This window comes from Colletes latitarsis, unplaced genomic scaffold (assembly GCF_051014445.1).
Source record: "Colletes latitarsis isolate SP2378_abdomen unplaced genomic scaffold, iyColLati1 scaffold0013, whole genome shotgun sequence".
Taxonomy (NCBI): Eukaryota; Metazoa; Arthropoda; class Insecta; order Hymenoptera; family Colletidae; genus Colletes; species Colletes latitarsis.
Window position 1 is genome coordinate 19,264,544 of NW_027488368.1, and position 18,272 is coordinate 19,282,815.

Here is an 18,272-nt window from a genome sequence, read left to right on the forward strand (position 1 = left end):
AAAAATGCGAAAGTATGAGCCAGATAAGGGCAAATCCCAGACCTGACCGAGACATAACCGGCGTTATCCTCTAAAATATTAATCGCAACCAGGTTTAATTGACTGTTTCGGTGTGGAGTCACATTACTACGGGATCCAATCCAGAAAAAACGCTGGATCTGGCCAACAACTATGCGAAAAACGCGAAAGTATGAGCGAGATGATTGCAAATACCAGAACTAACCCAGACATAACCAGCGTTATTCTCTAAAATACTAATCGCAACCAGCTTTTATTGACTGTTTCGGTGTGGAACCACGTTACTACGGGATCCAAACCAGAAAAAGTCCAAGATCAGGCCAACAAGTATGCGAAAAATGCGATAGTACGAGCCAGATGAGGGCAAATACCAGATCTAACCCAAACATAACCAGCGTTATCCTCCAAAATATTACTCGAAACCAGGTTTAATTGACTGTTTCGGTGTGGAACCACATTACTACGGTATCCAAATCAGAAAAACGCTGGATCTGGCCAACAAGTATGCGAAAAATGCGAAAGTACGAGCCAGATGAGGGCAAATCCCAGACCTAACCGAGACAACCGGCGTTATCCTCGAAAACATTAATCGCAACCAGGTTTAATTGACTGCTTCGGTGTGGTACCGCAATAGTACGTGATCCAAACCAGTAAAAGCCCAGGATCTTGCCAACAAGTATGCGAAAAATGCGAAGGTACGAGCCAGATGAGGGTAAATCCCAGATCTCACCCAGACATAACCGGCGTTATCCTCTAAAATATTACTCGCAACCAGGTTTAATTGACTGTTCCAGTGTGGTACCACATTACTACGTGATCCAAACCAGAAAAAGCCCAGGATCTGGCTACAGGTGTGCGAAAAATGCGAAAGTACGAGCCAGATGAGGGCAAATCCCAGACCAAACCGAGACATAGCCGGCGTTATCCTCTAAAATATTAATCGCAACCAGGTTTAATTGACTGTTTCGGTGTGGTACCGCATTACTACGTGATCCAGACCAGAAAAAGGCCAAGACCTGGCCAACAATTATGCGAAAAACGCGAAGGTACGAGCCAGATGAGGGCAAATCCCAGACCTAGCCCAGACATAACCAGGCGTTATCCTCTAAAATATTACTCGCAACCAGGTTTTATTGACTATTTCGGTGTGGTACCGCATTACTGCGTGATCCAAACCAGAAAAAGGCGAGGATCTGGCCAACAAGTATGCGAAAAATGCGAAAGTACGTGCCAGATGAAGGTAAATACCAGACCCAACCCAGACATAACCGGCGTTATCCTCTAAAATATTAATCGCTACCAGGTTTAATTGACTGTTTCGGTGTGGTACCGCATTACTACGTGATCCACACCAGAAAAAGGCCAAGATCTGGCCAACAAGTATGCGAAAAATGCGAAAGTACGTGCCAGATAAGGGTAATTACCAGACCTAACCCAGACATAACCGGCGTTATCCTCTAAAATATTAATCGCAACCAGGTTTAATTGACTGTTTCGGTGTGAAGCCACATTACTACGTGATATAAACCAGAAAAAGGCCAAGACCTGGCCAACAAGTATGCGAGAAATGCGAAAGTACGAGCCAGATGTGGGCAAATCGCCGACCTAGCCGAGACATAACCGGCGTTATCCTCTAAAATATTAATCGCAACCAGGTTTAATTAACTGTTTCGGTGTGGTACCGCATTACTACGTGATACAGACCGGAAAAAGGCCAGGATCTGGCCAACAAGTATGCGAAAAATGCGAAAGTACGAGACAAACGAGGGCAAATACCAGACCTAACCCAGACATAACCGGCGTTATCCTCTAAAATATTAATCGCAACCAGGTTTCATTGACTGTTTCGGTGCGGTACCGCATTACTACTTGGTCCAAGCCAGAAAAAGGCCAGGATCTGCCCAACTAGCATGCGAAAAACGCGAAAGTATGGGCCAGATGATTGCAAATACCAGACCTAACCGAGACATAACCGGCGTTATCCTCTGAAATATTAATCGCAACCAGGTTTAATTGACTGTTTCCGTGTGGTACCGCATTACTACGTGATCCAAACCAGAAAAAGCCCAAGATCTGGGCAACAGGTATGCGAAAAATGCGAAAGTACGAGCCAGATGAGGGCATATACCAGACCTAACCCAGACAAAACCGGCGTTATCCTCTAAAATATTAATCTCAACCAGGTTTAATTGACTGTTTCGGTGTGGAACCACATTACTACGGGATCCAAATCAGTAACAGCGCTGGATCTGGGCAACAAGTATGCGAAAAACGCGAAAGTATGTGCCAGATGATTGCAAATGCCAGACCTAACCCAGACATAACAGGCGTTATCCTCGAAAACATTAATCGCAACCAGGTTTAATTGACTGCTTCGGTGTGGAACCACATTACTACGGGATCCAAATCAGAAAAAGCGCTGGATCTGGCCAACAAGTATGCGAAAAATGCGAAGGTACGAGCTTGATGAGGGCACATCCCAGAACTAACCCAGACATAACCGGCGTTATCCTCTAAAATATTAGTCGCAACCAGGTTTAATTGACTGTTTCGGTGTGGTACCACATTAGTACGTGATCCAAACCAGAAAAAGGCCAAGATCTGGCGAACAAGTATGCGAAAAATGCGGAAGTTCGAGCCAGATGAGGGCAAATACCAGACCTAACCAAGACATAACCGGCGATATCTTCTAAAATATTAATCGGAACCAGCTTCTATTGACTGTTTCAGTGTGGTACTACATTACTCCGTGATCCAAACCAGAAAAAGGCCAAGATCTGGCCAACAAGTATGCGAAACATGCGAAAGTACGAGCCAGATGAGGGCAAATACTAGACCTAACCCAGACAAAACCGGCGTTATCCTCTAAAATACTAATCGGAACCAGGTTTAATTGACTGTTTCAGTGTGGTACCACATTACTACGTGATGCAAACCAGAGAAAGCCCAGGATGTGGCCAACAAGTGTGCGAAAAATGCGAAAGTACGATCCAGATGAGGGCAGATCCCAGACCTAACCGAGACATAGCCGGCGTTATCCTCTAAAATATTAATCGCTACAAGGTTTAATTGGCTGTGTCGGAGTGGTACCGCATTACTGCGTGATCCAAACCAGAAAGAGCCCAGGATTTTGCCAACAAGTATGCGAAAAATGCGAGTGTACGAGCCAGATGATTGCAAATACCATAACTATCCCAGATATAACCAGCGTTATCCTCTAAAATACTAATCGGAACCAGCTTCTATTGACTGCTTCAGTGTGGTACCACATTACTACGTGATCCAAATCAGAAAAAGCCCAGGATCTGGCCAACAAGTATGCGAAAAATACGAAAGTACGAGCCAGATGAGGGCAAATCCCAGACCTAACCGAGATCTGTGTGAAACCACATTACTACGGGATTCAAGCAAGAAAAAACGCAGGATCTGGTCAACAGTTATGCGAAAAACGCGAAAGTATGTGCCAGATGATTGCAAATACCAGAACTAACCCAGACATAACCAGCGTTATCCTCTAAAATACTAATCGGAACCAGCTTTTATTGACTGTTTCTGTGTGGTACGGCATTACTACGTGATCCAAACCAGAAATATCCCAGGATCTGGCCAACAAGTATGCGAAAAAAGCGAAAGTATGTGCCAGATGATTGCAAATACCAGATCTAACCCAAACATAACCAGCGTTATCCTCCAAAATATTAATCGAAACGAGGCTTAATTGACTGTTTCGGTGTGGAACCACATTACTACGTGATCCAAACCAGAAAAAGCCCAAGATCTGGCCAACAAGTATGCGAAAAATGCGAAAGTACGAGTCAGATGAGGGCAAATCCCAGACCTAACCGAGACATAACCGGCGTTATCCTCTGAAATATTAATCGCAACCAGGTTTAATTGACTGTTTCCGTGTGGTACCGCATTACTACGTGATCCAAACCAGAAAAAGCCCAAGATCTGGGCAACAGGTATGCGAAAAATGCGAAAGTACGAGCCAGATGAGGGCATATACCAGACCTAACCCAGACAAAACCGGCGTTATCCTCTAAAATATTAATCTCAACCAGGTTTAATTGACTGTTTCGGTGTGGAACCACATTACTACGGGATCCAAATCAGTAACAGCGCTGGATCTGGGCAACAAGTATGCGAAAAACGCGAAAGTATGTGCCAGATGATTGCAAATGCCAGACCTAACCCAGACATAACAGGCGTTATCCTCGAAAACATTAATCGCAACAAGGTTTAATTGACTGCTTCGGTGTGGAACCACATTACTACGGGATCCAAATCAGAAAAAGCGCTGGATCTGGCCAACAAGTATGCGAAAAATGCGAAGGTACGAGCTTGATGAGGGCACATCCCAGAACTAACCCAGACATAACCGGCGTTATCCTCTAAAATATTAGTCGCAACCAGGTTTAATTGACTGTTTCGGTGTGGTACCACATTAGTACGTGATCCAAACCAGAAAAAGGCCAAGATCTGGCGAACAAGTATGCGAAAAATGCGGAAGTTCGAGCCAGATGAGGGCAAATACCAGACCTAACCAAGACATAACCGGCGATATCTTCTAAAATATTAATCGGAACCAGCTTCTATTGACTGTTTCAGTGTGGTACTACATTACTCCGTGATCCAAACCAGAAAAAGGCCAAGATCTGGCCAACAAGTATGCGAAACATGCGAAAGTACGAGCCAGATGAGGGCAAATACTAGACCTAACCCAGACAAAACCGGCGTTATCCTCTAAAATACTAATCGGAACCAGGTTTAATTGACTGTTTCAGTGTGGTACCACATTACTACGTGATGCATACCAGAGAAAGCCCAGGATGTGGCCAACAAGTGTGCGAAAAATGCGAAAGTACTATCCATATGAGGGCAAATCCCAGACCTAACCGAGACATAACCGGCGTTATCCTCTAAAATATTAATCGCAACCAGGTTTAATTGACTGTTTCATTGTAGTACCACATTACTACGTGGTCCAAGCCAGGACAAGGCCAAGATCTGGCCAACCAGTATACGCAAAATGCGAAATTACGAGCCATATGAGGGCAAATCTCAGACCTAACCGAGACATAACCGGCGTTATCCTCTAATATATTAATCGCAACCAGGTTTAATTGACTGTTTTAGTGTGGTAGCACATTACTACGTGGTCCAAGCCAGATAAAGGCCAGGATCTGGCCAACAAGTATGCGAGAAATGCGGAAGTACGAGCCAGATAAGGGCAAATCCCAGACCTAACCTAGACATAATCGGCGTTATCCTCTAAAGTAATATCTAAAGTAAAGCTCTAAAGTAATAATCGCAACCAGGTTTAATTGACTGTTTCGGTGTGGTACCGCATTACTACGTGATCCAAACCAGAAAAAGGCCAGGATCTGTCCAACGAGTAAGCGAAAAATGCGAACGGACGAGCCAGATGAGGGCAAATACCAGACCTTACCCAGACATAACCGGCGTTATCCTCTAAAATACTAATCGGAACCAGGTTTAAATGACTGTTTCAGTGTGGTACCACATTACTACGTGTTGCAAACCAGAGAAAGCCCAGGATGTGGCCAACAAGTGTGCGAAAAATGCGAAAGTACGATCCAGATGAGGGCAGATCCCAGACCTAACCGAGACATAGCCGGCGTTATCCTCTAAAATATTAATCGCTACAATGTTTAATTGGCTGTGTCGGAGTGGTACCGCATTACTGCGTGATCCAAACCAGAAAGAGCCCAGGATTTTGCCAACAAGTATGCGAAAAATGCGAGTGTACGAGCCAGATGATTGCAAATACCATAACTATCCCAGATATAACCAGCGTTATCCTCTAAAATACTAATCGGAACCAGCTTCTATTGACTGCTTCAGTGTGGTACCACATTACTACGTGATCCAAATCAGAAAAAGCCCAGGATCTGGCCAACAAGTATGCGAAAAATACGAAAGTACGAGCCAGATGAGGGCAAATCCCAGACCTAACCGAGATCTGTGTGGAACCACATTACTACGGGATTCAAACAAGAAAAAACGCAGGATCTGGCCAACAGTTATGCGAAAAACGCGAAAGTATGTGCCAGATGATTGCAAATACCAGAACTAACCCAGACATAACCAGCGTTATCCTCTAAAATACTAATCGGAACCAGCTTTTATTGACTGTTTCTGTGTGGTACGGCATTACTACGTGATCCAAACCAGAAATATCCCAGGATCTGGCCAACAAGTATGCGAAAAAAGCGAAAGTATGTGCCAGATGATTGCAAATACCAGATCTAACCCAAACATAACCAGCGTTATCCTCCAAAATATTAATCGAAACGAGGCTTAATTGACTGTTTCGGTGTGGAACCACATTACTACGTGATCCAAACCAGAAAAAGCCCAAGATCTGGCCAACAAGTATGCGAAAAATGCGAAAGTACGAGTCAGATGAGGGCAAATCCCAGTCCTAACCGAGACATAACCGGCGTTATCCTCTGAAATATTAATCGCAACCAGGTTTAATTGACTGTTTCCGTGTGGTACCGCATTACTACGTGATCCAAACCAGAAAAAGCCCAAGATCTGGGCAACAGGTATGCGAAAAATGCGAAAGTACGAGCCAGATGAGGGCATATACCAGACCTAACCCAGACAAAACCGGCGTTATCCTCTAAAATATTAATCTCAACCAGGTTTAATTGACTGTTTCGGTGTGGAACCACATTACTACGGGATCCAAATCAGTAACAGCGCTGGATCTGGGCAACAAGTATGCGAAAAACGCGAAAGTATGTGCCAGATGATTGCAAATGCCAGACCTAACCCAGACATAACAGGCGTTATCCTCGAAAACATTAATCGCAACCAGGTTTAATTGACTGCTTCGGTGTCGAACCACATTACTACGGGATCCAAATCAGAAAAAGCGCTGGATCTGGCCAACAAGTATGCGAAAAATGCGAAGGTACGAGCTTGATGAGGGCACATCCCAGAACTAACCCAGACATAACCGGCGTTATCCTCTAAAATATTAGTCGCAACCAGGTTTAATTGACTGTTTCGGTGTGGTACCACATTAGTACGTGATCCAAACCAGAAAAAGGCCAAGATCTGGCGAACAAGTATGCGAAAAATGCGGAAGTTCGAGCCAGATGAGGGCAAATACCAGACCTAACCAAGACATAACCGGCGATATCTTCTAAAATATTAATCGGAACCAGCTTCTATTGACTGTTTCAGTGTGGTACTACATTACTCCGTGATACAAACCAGAAAAAGGCCAAGATCTGGCCAACAAGTATGCGAAACATGCGAAAGTACGAGCCAGATGAGGGCAAATACTAGACCTAACCCAGGCAAAACCGGCGTTATCCTCTAAAATACTAATCGGAACCAGGTTTAATTGACTGTTTCAGTGTGGTACCACATTACTACGTGATGCAAACCAGAGAAAGCCCAGGATGTGGCCAACAAGTGTGCGAAAAATGCGAAAGTACGATCCATATGAGGGCAAATCCCAGACCTAACCGAGACATAACCGGCGTTATCCTCTAAAATATTAATCGCAACCAGGTTTAATTGACTGTTTCATTGTAGTACCACATTACTACGTTGTCCAAGCCAGGACAAGGCCAAGATCTGGCCAACCAGTATACGCAAAATGCGAAATTACGAGCCATATGAGGGCAAATCCCAGACCTAACCGAGACATAACCGGCGTTATCCTCTAATATATTAATCGCAACCAGGTTTAATTGACTGTTTTAGTGTGGTAGCACATTACTACGTGGTCCAAGCCAGATAAACGCCAGGATCTGGCCAACAAGTATGCGAGAAATGCGGAAGTACGAGCCAGATAAGGGCAAATCCCAGACCTAACCTAGACATAATCGGCGTTATCCTCTAAAGTAATAATCGCAACCAGGTTTAATTGACTGTTTCGGTGTGGTACCGCATTACTACGTGATCCAAACCAGAAAAAGGCCAGGATCTGTCCAACCAGTAAGCGAAAAATGCGAACGGACGAGCCAGATGAGGGCAAATACCAGACCTAACCCAGACATAACCGGCGTTATCCTCTAAAATACTAATCGGAACCAGGTTTAAATGACTGTTTCAGTGTGGTACCACATTAGTACGTGTTGCAAACCAGAGAAAGCCCAGGATGTGGCCAACAAGTGTGCGAAAAATGCGAAAGTACGATCCAGATGAGGGCAGATCCCAGACCTAACCGAGACATAGCCGGCGTTATCCTCTAAAATATTAATCGCTACAAGGTTTAATTGGCTGTGTCGGAGTGGTACCGCATTACTGCGTGATCCAAACCAGAAAGAGCCCAGGATTTTGCCAACAAGTATGCGAAAAATGCGAGTGTACGAGCCAGATGATTGCAAATACCATAACTATCCCAGATATAACCAGCGTTATCCTCTAAAATACTAATCGGAACCAGCTTCTATTGACTGCTTCAGTGTGGTACTACATTACTACGTGATCCAAACCAGAAAAACCCATGGATCTGGCCAACAAGTATGCGAAAAATGCGAAAGTACGAGCCAGATGAGGGCAAATACAACACCTAACCGAGACATAACCGGCGTTATCCACTAAAATATTAATCGCAACCAGGTTTAATTGACTGTTTCGGAGTGGTACCGCATTACTACGTGATCCAAACCAGAAAAAGCCCTGGATCTGGTCAACAAGTATGCGAAAAATGCGAAAGTACGAGCCAGATGTGGGCAAATCCCAGACCTAACCAAGACATACCCGGCGTTATCCTCTAAAATATTAATCGCAACAAGGTTTAATTGGCTGTGTCGGTGTGGTACCGCATCACTGCGTGATCCAAACCAGAAAGAGCCCAGGATTTTGCGAACCAGTATACGCAAAATGCGAAAGTACGAGCCAGATGAGGGCAAATCCCGGACCTACCGGAGACATAACCGGCGTTATCCTCAATAATATTAATCGCAACCAGGTTTAATTGACTGTTTCGGTGTGGTACCGCATTACTGCGTGATCCAAACCAGAAAAAACCCAGGATCTGGCCAACATGTATGCGAAAAGCGCGAAAGTATGAGCCAGATGATTGCAAATACCAGATCTAACCCAGACAAAACCAGCGTTATCATCTAAAATGCTAATCGGAACCAGCTTTTGTTGACTGTTTCCGTGTGGTACCGCATCACTACGTGATCCAAACCAGAAAGAGGCCAGGATCTGGCCACCAAGTATGCGAAAAATGCGAAAGTACGAGCCAGATGAGGGCAAATACCAGAACGAATACAGACATAACCGGCGTTATCCTCTAAAATATTAATCGCAACCAGGTTTAATTGACTGTTTCGTTGAGGAACCACATTACTACGGGATCCAAACCAGAAAAAAACCCAGGATCTGGCCAACAAGTATGCGAAACATGCGAAAGTATGAGCCAGATGATTGCAAATACCTGAACTAACCCAGACATAACCGGCGTTATCCACTAAAATATTAATCGGAACCAGGTTTGATTGACTGTTTCAGTGTAGTACCACATTACTACGTGGTCCAAGCCAAAGCAAGGCCAAGATCTGGCCAACCAGTATACGCAAAATGCGAAAGTACGAGCCAGATGAGGGCAAATCCCAGACCTAACCGAGACATAACCGGCGTTATCCTCTATAATATTAATCGCAACCAGGTTTAATTGACTGTTTCGGTGTGGTACCGCATTACTGCGTGATCCAAAGCAGAAAAAACCCAGGATCTGGCCAACATGTATGCGAAAAACGTGAACGTACGAGACAGATGAGGGCAAATGCCAGACCTAACCAAGACATAACCGGCGTTATCCTTTAAAATATTAATCGCAACCAGGTTTAATTGACTGTTTCGGTGTGGTACCGCATTACTACGTGATCCAAACCAGAAGAAGCCCAGGATGTGGCCAACAAGTATGCGAAAAATGCGAAAGTATGAGCCAGATGATTGCAAATACCAGACCCAACCCAGTCATAACCGGCGTTATCCTCGAAAACATTGATCGCAACCAGGTTTAATTGACTGCTTCGGTGTGGTACCGCAATAGTACGTGATCCAAACCAGTAAAAGCCCAGGATCTTGCCAACAAGTATGCGAAAAATGCGAAGGTACGAGCCAGATGAAGGCAAATCCCAGACCTAACCGAGACATAACCGGCGTTATCCTCTATAATATTAATCGCAACCAGCTTTAATAGACTGTTTCGGTGTGGTACTGCATTACTACGTGATCCAAACCAGAGAAAACCCAGGATCTGCCCAACAAGTATGCGAAAAACGAGAAAGTATGAGCCAGATGAGGGCTAATACCAGACCTAACCCAGACATAACCGGCGTTATCCTCTATAATATTAATCGCAGCCAGCTTTAATAGACTGTTTCGGTGTGGTACCGCATTACTACGTGATCCAAACCAGAAAAAGGCCAGGATCTGACCAACAAGTATGCGAAAAATGCGAAAGTACGAGCCAGATGAGGGCAAATACCAGACCTAACACAGACATAACCGGCGTTATCCTCTAAAATGCTAATCGCAACCAGCTTTTATTGACTGTTTTGGTGTAGTACCGCATTACTACTTGGTCCAAGCCAGAAAAAGGCCAGGATCTGGCCAACAAGTAAGCGAAAAATGCGAAAGTACGAGACAGATGAGGGCAAATCCCAGACCTAACCGAGACATAACCGGCGTTATCCTCTATAATATTAATCGCAACCAGCTTTAATAGACTGTTTCGGTGTGGTACCGCATTACTACGTGATCCAAACCAGAAAAAACCCAGGACCTGCCCAACAAGTATGCGGAAACGAGAAAGTATGAGCCAGATGAGGGCTAATACCTGACCTAACCCAGACATAACCGGCGTTATCCTCTAAAATATTAATCGCAACCAGGTTTAACTGACTGTTTCGGTGTGGTACCACATTACTACGTGATCCAAACCAGAGAAAACCCAGGATGTGGCCAACAAGTATGCGAAAAATGCGAAAGTACGAGCCAGATGAAGGCAAATCCCAGACCTAACCGAGACATAACCGGCGTTATCCTCTATAATATTAATCGCAACCAGCTTTAATAGACTGTTTCGGTGTGGTACTGCATTACTACGTGATCCAAACCAGAAAAAACCCAGGATCTGCCCAACAAGTATGCGAAAAACGAGAAAGTATGAGCCAGATGATTGCAAATACCAGAACTGACCCAGACATAACCAGCGTTATCCTCTAAAATACTAATCGGAACCAGCTTTTATTGACAGTGTGGTACCACATTTCTACGTGCTCCAAGCCCGAAAAAGGCCAGCATCTGGCCAACAAGTATGTGAAAAATACCAAAGCACGAGCCAGATGAGGGCAAATACCAGACCTAACCCAGACATAACCGGCGTTATCCTCTAAAATATTAATCGCAACCAGGTTTAATTGACTGTTTCGGTGCGAAGCCACATTAGTACGGGATCCAAGCCAGAAAAAACCCAGGATCTGGCCAACAAGTATGCGAAAAATGCCAAAGCACGAGCCAGATGAGGGCAAATACCAGACCTAACCCAGACATAACCGGCGTTATCCTCTAAAATATTAATCGCAACCAGGTTTCTTGACTGTTTCGGTGCGGTACCGCATTACTACTTGGTCCAAGCCAGAAAAAGGCCAGGATCTGGCCAACAAGTACGCGAAAAATGCGAAAGTACGAGCCAGATGAGGGCAAAAACCAGACCTAACCCAGACATAACCGGCGTTATCCTCTAAAATATTAATCGCAACCAGGTTTAACTGACTGTTTCGGTGTGGAATCACATTAGTACGGGATCCAAACCAGAAGAAACCCAGGATCTGGCCAACAAGTATGCGAAAAACGCGAAAGTATGAGCCACATGATTGCAAATCCCAGACCTAACCGAGACATAACCGGCGTTATCCTCTATAATATTAATCGCAACCAGCTTTAATAGACTGTTTCGGTGTGGTACCGCATTACTACGTGATCCAAACCTGAAAAAACCCAGGATCTGCCCAACAAGTATGCGAAAAACGAGAAAGTATGAGCCAGATGATTGCAAATACCAGAACTAACCCAGACACAACCAGCGTTATCGTCTAAAATATTAATCGCAACCAGGTTTAATTGACTGTTTCGGTGTGGAATCACATTACTACGTGATCCAAACCAGAAAAAGGCCAGGGTCTGGCCAACAAGTATGCGAGAAATGCGTAAGTACGAGCCAGATGTGGGCAAATCCCAGACCTAACCGAGACATAACCGGCGTTATCCTCAATAATATTAATCGCAACCAGGTTTAATTGACTGTTTCGGTGTGGTACCGCATTACTGCGTGATCCAAACCAGAAAAAACCCAGGATCTGGCCAACATGTATGCGAAAAGCGCGAAAGTATGAGCCAGATGATTGCAAATACCAGATCTAACCCAGACAAAACCAGCGTTATCATCTAAAATCCTAATCGGAACCAGCCTTTGTTGACTGTTTCCGTGTGGTACCGCATCACTACGTGATCCAAACCAGAAAGAGGCCAGGATCTGGCCACCAAGTATGCGAAAAATGCGAAAGTACGAGCCAGATGAGGGCAAATACCAGAACGAATACAGACATAACCGGCGTTATCCTCTAAAATATTAATCGCAACCAGGTTTAATTGACTGTTTCGTTGAGGAACCACATTACTACGGGATCCAAACCAGAAAAAAACCCAGGATCTGGCCAACAAGTATGCGAAACATGCGAAAGTATGAGCCAGATGATTGCAAATACCTGAACTAACCCAGACATAACCGGCGTTATCCACTAAAATATTAATCGGAACCAGGTTTGATTGACTGTTTCAGTGTAGTACCACATTACTACGTGGTCCAAGCCAAAGCAAGGCCAAGATCTGGCCAACCAGTATACGCAAAATGCGAAAGTACGAGCCAGATGAGGGCAAATCCCAGACCTAACCGAGACATAACCGGCGTTATCCTCTATAATATTAATCGCAACCAGGTTTAATTGACTGTTTCGGTGTGGTACCGCATTACTGCGTGATCCAAAGCAGAAAAAACCCAGGATCTGGCCAACATGTATGCGAAAAACGTGAACGTACGAGACAGATGAGGGCAAATGCCAGACCTAACCAAGACATAACCGGCGTTATCCTTTAAAATATTAATCGCAACCAGGTTTAATTGACTGTTTCTGTGTGGTACCGCATTACTACGTGATCCAAACCAGAAGAAGCCCAGGATGTGGCCAACAAGTATGCGAAAAATGCGAAAGTATGAGCCAGATGATTGCAAATACCAGACCCAACCCAGACATAACCGGCGTTATCCTCGAAAACATTGATCGCAACCAGGTTTAATTGACTGCTTCGGTGTGGTACCGCAATAGTACGTGATCCAAACCAGTAAAAGCCCAGGATCTTGCCAACAAGTATGCGAAAAATGCGAAGGTACGAGCCAGATGAAGGCAAATCCCAGACCTAACCGAGACATAACCGGCGTTATCCTCTATAATATTAATCGCAACCAGCTTTAATAGACTGTTTCGGTGTGGTACTGCATTACTACGTGATCCAAACCAGAAAAAACCCAGGATCTGCCCAACAAGTATGCGAAAAACGAGAAAGTATGAGCCAGATGAGGGCTAATACCAGACCTAACCCAGACATAACCGGCGTTATCCTCTATAATATTAATCGCAACCAGCTTTAATAGACTGTTTCGGTGTGGTACCGCATTACTACGTGATCCAAACCAGAAAAAGGCCAGGATCTGACCAACAAGTATGCGAAAAATGCGAAAGTACGAGCCAGATGAGGGCAAATACCAGACCTAACACAGACATAACCGGCGTTATCCTCTAAAATGCTAATCGCAACCAGCTTTTATTGACTGTTTTGGTGTAGTACCGCATTACTACTTGGTCCAAGCCAGAAAAAGGCCAGGATCTGGCCAACAAGTAAGCGAAAAATGCGAAAGTACGAGACAGATGAGGGCAAATCCCAGACCTAACCGAGACATAACCGGCGTTATCCTCTATAATATTAATCGCAACCAGCTTTAATTGACTGTTTCGGTGTGGTACCGCATTACTACGTGATCCAAACCAGAAAAAACCCAGGACCTGCCCAACAAGTATGCGAAAAACGAGAAAGTATGAGCCAGATGAGGGCTAATACCTGACCTAACCCAGACATAACCGGCGTTATCCTCTAAAATATTAATCGCAACCAGGTTTAACTGACTGTTTCGGTGTGGTACCACATTACTACGTGATCCAAACCAGAGAAAACCCAGGATGTGGCCAACAAGTATGCGAAAAATGCGAAAGTACGAGCCAGATGAAGGCAAATCCCAGACCTAACCGAGACATAACCGGCGTTATCCTCTATAATATTAATCGCAACCAGCTTTAATAGACTGTTTCGGTGTGGTACTGCATTACTACGTGATCCAAACCAGAAAAAACCCAGGATCTGCCCAACAAGTATGCGAAAAACGAGAATGTATGAGCCAGATGATTGCAAATACCAGAACTGACCCAGACATAACCAGCGTTATCCTCTAAAATACTAATCGGAACCAGCTTTTATTGACAGTGTGGTACCACATTTCTACGTGCTCCAAGCCCGAAAAAGGCCAGCATCTGGCCAACAGGTATGCGAAAAATGCGAAAGTACGTGCCAGATGAGGGTAAATACCAGACCTAACCTAGACATAACCGGCCTTATCCTCTAAAACATTAATCGGAACCAGGATTATTTGACTGTTTCAGTGTGGTACCACATTACTGCCATGCCAAGGCCAGAAAAAGGCCAGGATCTGGCCAACAAGTATGCGAAAAACGCGAAAGTATGAGCCAGAAGATTGCAAAACCGGAACTAACCCAGACATAACCAGCATTATCCTCTAAAATATTATTCGCAACCAGGGTTAATTGACTGTTTCGGTGTGGTACCACATTACTACGTGGTCCAAGCCAGAAAAAGGCCAGGATCTGGTCAAAAAGTATGCGAGAAATGCGAATGTACGAGCCAAATGATTGCAAATCCCAGATCTAACCGAGACATAACCGGCGTTATCCTGTAAAATATTAATCGCAACCAGGTTTCATTGACTGTTTCGGTGTGGTACCGCATTACTACCTGGTCGAAGCCAGAAAGAGGCCAGGATCTGAACAACAAGTATGCGAAAAATGCGAAAGTACGAGCCAGATGATTGCTAATACCAGAACTAACCCAAACGTAACCAGCGTTATCCTCCAAACTATTAATCGGAACCAGCTATTATTGACTGTTTCAGTGTGGTACCACAGTACTACGTGATCCAAACCAGAAAAAGGCCAGGATCTGGCCAACAAGTATGCGAAAATCGCGAAAGTATGAGCCAGAAGATTGCAAAACCGGAACTAACCCAGACATAACCAGCGTTATCCTCTGAAATATTAATCGCAACCAGGTTTAATTGACTGTTTCGGTGTGGAACCACATTACTGCCATGTCAAAGCCAGAAAAAGGCCAGGATCTGGCCAACAAGTATGCGAAAAACGCGAAAGTATGAGCCAGAAGATTGCAAATACCGGAACTAACCCAGACATAACCAGCGTTATCCTCTAAAATATTATTCGCAACCAGGGTTCATTGACTGTTTCGGTGTGGTACCACATTACTACGTGGTCCAAGCCAGAAAAATGCCAGGATCTGAACAACAAGTATGCGAAGAATGCGAAAGTATGAGCCAGATGAGGGCAAATCCCAGACCTAACCTAGACATAACCGGCGTTATCCTCTAAAATATTAATCGCAACCAGGTTTAGCTGACAGTTTCGATGTGGTACCACATTACTACGTGGTCCAAGCCGGAAAAAGGCCAGGATCTGGCCAACAAGAATGCGAAAAATGCGAAAGTACGAGCCAGATGAGGGCAAATACCAGACCTAACCGAGACATTACCGGCGTTATCGTATAATATATTAATCGCAACCAGGTTTAATTGCCTGTTTCGGTGTGGTACCGCATTACTACGTGATCCAAACCAGAAAAAGCCCAGGATCTGGCCAACAAGTAATGCGAAAAGCGCGAATGTATGAGCCAGAAGATTGCAAAACCGGAACTAACCCAGACATAACCAGCGTTATCCTCTAAAATATTATTGGCAACCAGGGTTAATTGACTGTTTCGGTGTGGTACCACATTACTACGTGGTCCAAGCCAGAAAAAGGCCAGGATCTGGCCAAGAAGTATGCGAGAAATGCGAATGTACGAGCCAAATGATTGCAAATCCCAGACCTAACCGAGACATAACCGGCGTTATCCTCTAAAATATTAATCGCAACCAGGTTTCATTGACTGTTTCGGTGTGGTACCGCGTTACTACGTGATCCAAACCAGAAAAAAGCCAGGATCTGGACAACAACTACGCGAAAACGCGAAAGTACGAACCAGATGTGGGCAAATACCAGACCTACCCCAGACATAACCGGCGTTATCCTCTAAAATATTAATCGGAACCTGGTTTTATAGACTGTTTCAGTGTGGTACCACATTGCTACGGGATCCAAACCTGAAAAAACCCAGGATCTGGCCAACAACTATGCGAAAAATGCGAAAGTACGTGCCAGATGAGGGCAAATACCAGACCTAACCCAGACATAACCGGCGTTATCCTCTAAAGTGTTAATCGAAACCAGGTTTAATTGATTGTTTCGGTGTGGAACCACATTACTACGGGATCCAAACCAGAAAAATCCCAGGATCTGGCCAGCAACTATGCGAAAAATGCGAAAGTACGTGCCAAATGAGGGCAAATACCAGACCTAACCCAGACATAACCCGCGTTATACTCAAAAATAGTTATCGCAACCAGGTATAATTGACTGTTTCGGTGTGGTACCACTTTACTACGTGGTCCAAGCCGCAAAAAGGCCAGGATCTGGCCAACAAGTATGCGAAAAAAGCGAAAGTACGAGCCAGATGAGGGCTAACACCAGACCTAACCGAGACATAACCGGCGTTATCCTCTAAAATATTAATCGCAACCAGGTTTAATTGATTGTTACGGTGTGGAAACACATTACTACGGGATCCAAACCAGAAAAATCCCAGGATCTGGCCAGCAACTATGCGAAAAATGCGAAAGTACGTGCCAAATGAGGGCAAATACCAGACCTAACCCAGACATAACCGGCGTTATACTCAAAAATAGTTATCGCAACCAGGTATAATTGACTGTTTCGGTGTGGCACCGCGTTACTACGTGATCCAAACCATACAAATCCCAGGATCTGGCCAACAACTATGCGAAAAATGCGAAAGTACGTGCCAGATGAGGGCAAATACCAGACCTAACCCAGACATAACCGGCGTTATCCTCTAAAGTGTTAATCGAAACCAGGTTTAATAGACTGTTTCGGTGTGGAACCACATTACTACGGGATCCAAACCAGAAAAATCCCAGGATCTGGCCAGCAACTATGCGAAAAATGCGAAAGTACGTGCCAAATGAGGGCAAATACCAGACCTAACCCAGACATAACCGGCGTTATACTCAAAAATAGTTATCGCAACCAGGTATAATTGACTGTTTCGGTGTGGAACCACATTACTACGGGATCCAAACCAGAAAAATCCCAGGATCTGGCCAACAAGTATGCGAAAAAAGCGAATGTACGAGCCCGATGAGGGCTAGGACCAGACCTAACCGAGACATAACCGGCGTTATCCTCTAAAATATTAATCGGACCCAGGTTTAATTGACTGTTTCAGTGTGGTACCACTTTACTACGTGGTCCAAGCCAGAAAAAGGCCAGGGTCTGGCCAACAAGTATGCGAAAAATGCGAAAGTACGAGCCAGATGAGGGTAAATACCAGACCTAACCCAGACATAACCGGCGTTATCCTCTAAAATGTTAATCGGACCCAGTTTTAATTGACTGTTTCAGTGTGGCACCACGTTACTACGTGGTCCAAGCCGCAAAAAGGCCAGGATCTGGCCAACAAGTATGCGAAAAAAGCGATAGTACGAGCCAGATGTGGGCTAACACCAGACCTAACCGAGACATAACCGGCGTTATCCTCTAAAATATTAATCGCAACCAGGTTTAATTGATTGTTTCGGTGTGGAACCACATTACTACGGGATCCAAACCAGAAAAAAGCCAGGATCTGGCCAACAACTATGCGAAAAACGCAAAAGTACGAGCCAGATGAGGGTAAATACCAGACCTAACCCAGACATAACCAGCGTTATCCTC